We start from the raw sequence: 6,000 nt of genomic DNA on the forward strand, positions 1-6,000 counted from the left end.
CAAGATTGCGCCACTGCACTCCAGCCTGGTGACAGAGTGAGACTCCATCTCAAATAAAGAAGAGAGAGAGAAAGGGAAAGAGAAAAGAGGATAGTCAGTGCATCATTGTTTTAATAGCAAACATAGAAATAGTTGGATTGCCAAAGTATTTTGTGCTTTACCAATCCAGTGGCAGACTATGCAGACATCAAATGGGAAAAGGTAAATTTTTTAGCTGTGGATGTTGGAAGATGTTCAGAATATATTAACTTGAAAAACAAAATGTGAGATTTTTATGTGATCCTATTTTGTAAAAACGCATAGATGAATGGGTATTTACTTATAGTTCTCTCTAAATAATGGGATTTTACTTTATGTATATTTTTATATTTCTTTAAACATTTTGAAATAATTTGAAACTTTAAGAAAAATTACAGAAATTATATAAAAGCTCCCATATACTCTTTACCCAGATTCACCAGTTAACACGTTTGAATTATTCTCTCAATAAGTATGAGCATGGATATACCGATACTTATACATATTAAATGCGTTTATACATAAAGTTTTGCCATATTAATATGTTACAGACATCCTTCTCCCTACACTAAATACTTAAGTGTGCTTTCCTAAGAACAAGGATATCTACTTAGTTATAATACAACATTCCAGTGATTTACTTATTTAGAGACAGGGTCTCATTCTGTTGCCCAGGCTGAGTGCAGGGTGGTGATTGTAGCTCACCGCAGCCTTGAACTCCTGGGCTCAAGCGATCCTCCCCACTCAGCCTTTCAAGTAGCTGGGACTGCAGGTGTGGACCACCATGCCCACCTAATTTTTAAGATTTTTGTAGAGATGGGCTCTTGCTATGTTGTCTAAGCTGGTACCCAACTCTTGGGCTTAAGTGATCCTTCCACCTCAGCCTTCCAAAATGCTAGGATTACAGGCATGAGCCACTGCACCCAGAAAGAAAATTTATTATTGATACATAACACTATGTAACCTACAGACCTTATTTAAATCTTAAAATTATCCCAATAATATATTGTTTTTCTGCTCTAGAGTCCAAAGATTACACATTGCATTTAGACTCCTTTAATCTCAGTTGCTACCTCTTTCATTGTTCTTAATGACCTTGATATTTTTGAGATTATTTTGTAGAATGTCTCTTAATTTGGATTTGCCTGAGGTTTCCTTACAATTGGATTTAAAGTACACGTTTTTTTCCCATGAAGACTCTGTAAGTGGTGTGCAGCACGTGAGGAAACAAGGTGTGTTTGTACCTTTATAGGTGACGTTAATTTGGAACACTTGATTGGGGAGGGCGGTGCTGGGTTTTTCCACTGCAAAATTACTGTTTTTTTCTTTGTAATTAATAATTACAAAGGCAACTTGTGGGGAGACACTTCCTGACTCTAAATAGCTTGTTTTTCAGTAAATTTTCCTCCACTAGTTTAAGCATTCTCTAAGTCTGGCCTAAATCAGTAATTGCTCTGATGGTGCAAAAGGGTGATATATTCAACTTTCATCATTCCTCCAACACTTGTTAGATTGTTGTTCTACTCTAAGGAAGTTTCCCTTCTGTCCTGTTTGCCCATCATGTATTTTTAAATAAATTTGAGCACATCTTTACTCTGACACAATACAGTGTTCCAAGCTCATCTTGTACTCTTCCTGCACCATCCATGGAATTTGCTGTTTCTTTGAGAACTCAGATTCTTCTGATTGGGGGATGGTAGTTAAACATCAAGGTAATAGCTGTAATAGATGTGCCTTTTTTTTTCCTCTAGGGGATGAAGGAGGGGAAAGAGTTATATAGATAGGAAGAGAAGTAGAAAGGTAGAAAGAATTAATGATGAGTTCCTGCTTTTATCTCTAGTTCTTAAATTAATATCATGGTGTTTTTTTTCTAGCCTTATCCCCATTCTATGTTGCATCTTCATTCTTCAAGAATCAGAAATTTGTCTCCCAGTATCATTCATATATTTACTGGGGAATGTGGACATGCATCCAACTAGAACTTGGGGGTTCTATCTTTCGGAGAGAATGGGAGTATTGGATGACTGATGCCAGAGATTATTTTTGAATGGCATAGTCTCCCAAACATTATAATTTTTCCTATTCTCAGGGTATTGACCTTTTAAACCAAATAAAATGTTCCCGTAGTGCCATGAAGAAAAGTATCTGATAGAAATATCCAAAGATAGATATATTCAGATGAGAGCCTTCCAGTCAATGTTTCCTTGCAGATAATGTTAAGGAATGGTTTCTTGTGAAGTGTTGTGGAGCTCTCCTAGCCTGTGAGTGTCACTGATGCCATTGATTAGCATTGCTTCACTTTATTTACCTCTCATTCTCTTAACCTTCTCAGAGGTATTTTGACAAAGTTCTCAAACCACATCCCTCTACTGCTTCTTGAGAGGACCAAGGCATTTTAGGAGAAACTAGTGTTAAAGGAAGAGACCAAGTCAGAATATTGGTAACAAAGTAGTATAGTATAATAGAAAGCAGACTCTCAGCCAGGCACAGTGGCTCACACCTATAGTCTCAACTACTCAGGAGGCTGAGGTGGGAGGATCACTTGAGCCCAGGAGTTTGAAGCTGCAGTGAGCTGTGATTGCACCACTGCATTCCAGCCTGGGTGACAGTGAGACCCCATCTTGAAAAAGCCAACTGGGTGCAGTGGCTCCCGCCTTTAATCCCAGCACTTTGGCTGGCTGAAGTGGGTGGATCACTTGAGGTTAGGAGTTCCAGACCAGTCTAGTCAACATGGTGAAACCCTGTCTTTACCAAAAATACAAAAAGTTAGCCAGGCGTGGTTGTTGGCCCCTGTAATCCTAGCTATTCGGCTGAGGCAGGAGAATCACTTGAACCTAGGAGGTGGATGTTGTAGTGAGCTGAGATCGTGGTCATTGCACTCCAGCCTGGGCGACAAGAGTGAAAAAAAAAAAAAAAAGAAAAAGAAAAAGAATAACAGAAAAAGCCAACCCTGGAACCCTGGAATTAGACTTTCTTTTTCAGTGTAACCATTTGCTAGTTGCGTAACTGCAGGCAAAATGGTTAACCTCTCTATTCTTCAGTTTGCTTGTGTCTTCAATGTTTGAGGATAATATCTTTTAGTTCTGTGGTAAGGGTTAAAACTATATGCCTGGCATATAGTAAGACCTGTATAGTGTTAACTATTATTTTCAACATAGATGTCACTATTACTAGATTTCTGCTAATTTATATTTGAAATTTCTAAGCAAGGGATCAGTAAACTATAACCTGCTGGCCAAATCTAGCCTGTGTCCTCTTTTTGTACAACACGAGAGCTGAGATTTTAAATGTTTAAAGAGTTATAAGAAAAAAAAAAATGCTACAGAGACCATCTGTGGCCCGCAAGACTTAAAACATTACTGTCTGGCCCTTTTTAGGAAGTTTGCCATTCCCTGATCTAAGCAAATTTTAGTTTCTCAGAAGCATTTGCTTCTGAGATACATACATACTACAGATATGTATTATCTCAATTCAGTACTTCTCAAATCTTTTAGGTTTAAAAAAAATGCTTGAATTGACATAAGAAAACACAAGCACATTTTTTACAGAAAATTGGGACCATATATGAAGCCATGTGCTGTGTGTCCAATGTGTAGTTAATCTGCAATTCTATGAATAAATGTTATTCTGTTTTTTTTTTTTTTTTGTAAGTAAACTTAGGTTTTATAGGTTTAAGTACCTTCCCTAAGTCAGTCAGTAGTAAATGTCACAACCACAGTTTGAACTCAGGTCTATCTTGCTGACTTCAAAGCTACTCTTAAATGCTATGTGCATAAATTACATTGCAAGGCCAGAACCCCTAAGTTTGCATTCTGTAGAGCATGCATCCCATTTCACACGAATAAAGTGCAAATATAAGAATGGAATATCCTTCAAAAAGAACAAAATTTGCCTAGGAAATCTTTTGCTCCATTTCGACTCAGGTTTTTCCTATACTAAGTCAATAATCTAGGCAAGCTTGTCCAACTTGCAGCCCAGGACAGCTTTGAAAGTGGCCTAACACAAATTCATAAGCTTTCTAAAACATGAGATTGTTTTTGCAAATTTTTAAAGCTCATCAGCTATTTTATGTGTGACCCAAGACAATTCTTCTAGTGTGGCCCAGGGAAGCCAAAAGATTGGACGCCTCGATCTAAGAGATATGTTTTGTATTTCCTATTTCCTTGATTACATTTCTGACCTCGTTGATGCCATTAATTTTTAAATATTTCTTCTTGTTTGATGATTAAAAATCCAATACTGAAAAATTAACTCAAATGTTGAAAAAGAACAGCCATGTTTGAAGCTTTAACCTAGCAGTTGTAACCTAACTGAATGTACCTCTTCCAACTGTAATTTTGCAGTCCACTTGAGGAAGGAATCCTTTTTAGGACTTACCTGAAACTATTTACTTGGTAGTGCCTCCACAAAATCAGGTTTATTTAAAAATATGCAGCTTTTGCCAGGCATGGTGGCTTATGCCTGTAATCTCAGCACTTTCAGAGGCTGAGGCAGGAGAATGGCTTGAACCCTGGAGTTCAAGACCAGCATGGGCAACATAGTGAGACCCCATCTCTACAAAAAAATCAAAAAATTAGCTGGGCATTGTGTCACGTGCCTATAGTCCCAGCTACAGGCTCAGTGGCTGAAGTGGGAGGATTGCTAGAGCCCAGGAGGTTGAGGCTGCAGTTGTGATGTTGCGCTGCACTCCAGCCTGGGGCCCTGACTCAGAAATAATAATCTTAAAAATGCAGGTTTTAGGATAGCCATTCACTTGAAAATTCTAAGTTGGAGAGCCTTTTGACAATTTATACCCATATTTCTCTTCTCTTTTTCCCTCCCCCTTTGAAGTTGTGAGGTATAATTAACATACAATAAGCTGTATATATTTAAAGAGTTCGATTTTTAAAGTTTTAATATGTGTACTTTGAAACCATCACCACAATCAAGATAGCAAAAATATCCATCATTCTTCAAAGTCACCTCATATCTCCCTTTTAATCTCCATTCTGCCCCTCCCCAATCCCCAAGCAACCACTGATCTGCTTTCTGACACTGCATAGTTTGCGTTTTCTACAATTCTAACAAATGAAAACTGTACAGTATATACTCTTTTTTTCCCTAACTTCTTGTAGAAAGAGATTCATCCTTGTTGTTTGTATAGAATTAATTCTTTATTACTGAGCATTACTGTAATTGTGTAGATATACCATACTTTTTTAAAAAAATCCATCTGTTGATGGGGATTTGAGTTGTTTTAAAACTTTTGGCTATTATAAATGCTATGACATGCTATGAACACTTGTTTGTGTACAAGTGTTTGCATGGAAATATGTATAGTCTAGAAATATGTATATATACACCATATATAACTCTAGACTATATATTTTATCCTGGATAAATAGCTAGGAATTGAATAACTGGATCATATGGTAAGTATATGTATAACTTTTATTGTATTTTTAATTTGGTATTTTTATTTCTCATAGTTATAGAAATTTGGAGGAGTATGTGTGGTATTTCAATACATGTGTACAATGTGTAATGATCAAATCAGTGTAGTTGGGATGCCCATCACCCCAAACATTGTGTTTAACTTTTTTTTTTTGTTTTGAGACGGAGTCTTGCTCTGTCACCCAGGCTGGAGTGCAGTGGTGTGATCTTGGCTCACTGCAACCTCTGCCTGCTGGGTTCAACCAATTCTCCTGCCTCAACCTCCTGAGTAGCTGGGACTACAGGCATGTGGCACCATGCCTGGCTAATTTTTTTATATTTTTAGTAGAGATGGGGTTTCACTGTGCTGGCCAGGTTGGTCACGAACTCCAGATCTTGTGATCCACTGCCTCGGCCTCCCAAAGTTCTGGGATTACAGGCATGAGCCACTGTGCCTGCCCGTATTTAACTTTTTAAGGAATTTCCACTCTTTTCCAAAGTGCGTGTGCTGTTTTACGTTTTCACTAGCAGTGTGCATATTTTCTTCACATTTTCATCAAAATGTATAAC

This window comes from Pongo pygmaeus, chromosome 20 (assembly GCF_028885625.2).
Source record: "Pongo pygmaeus isolate AG05252 chromosome 20, NHGRI_mPonPyg2-v2.0_pri, whole genome shotgun sequence".
NCBI lineage: Eukaryota > Metazoa > Chordata > Mammalia > Primates > Hominidae > Pongo > Pongo pygmaeus.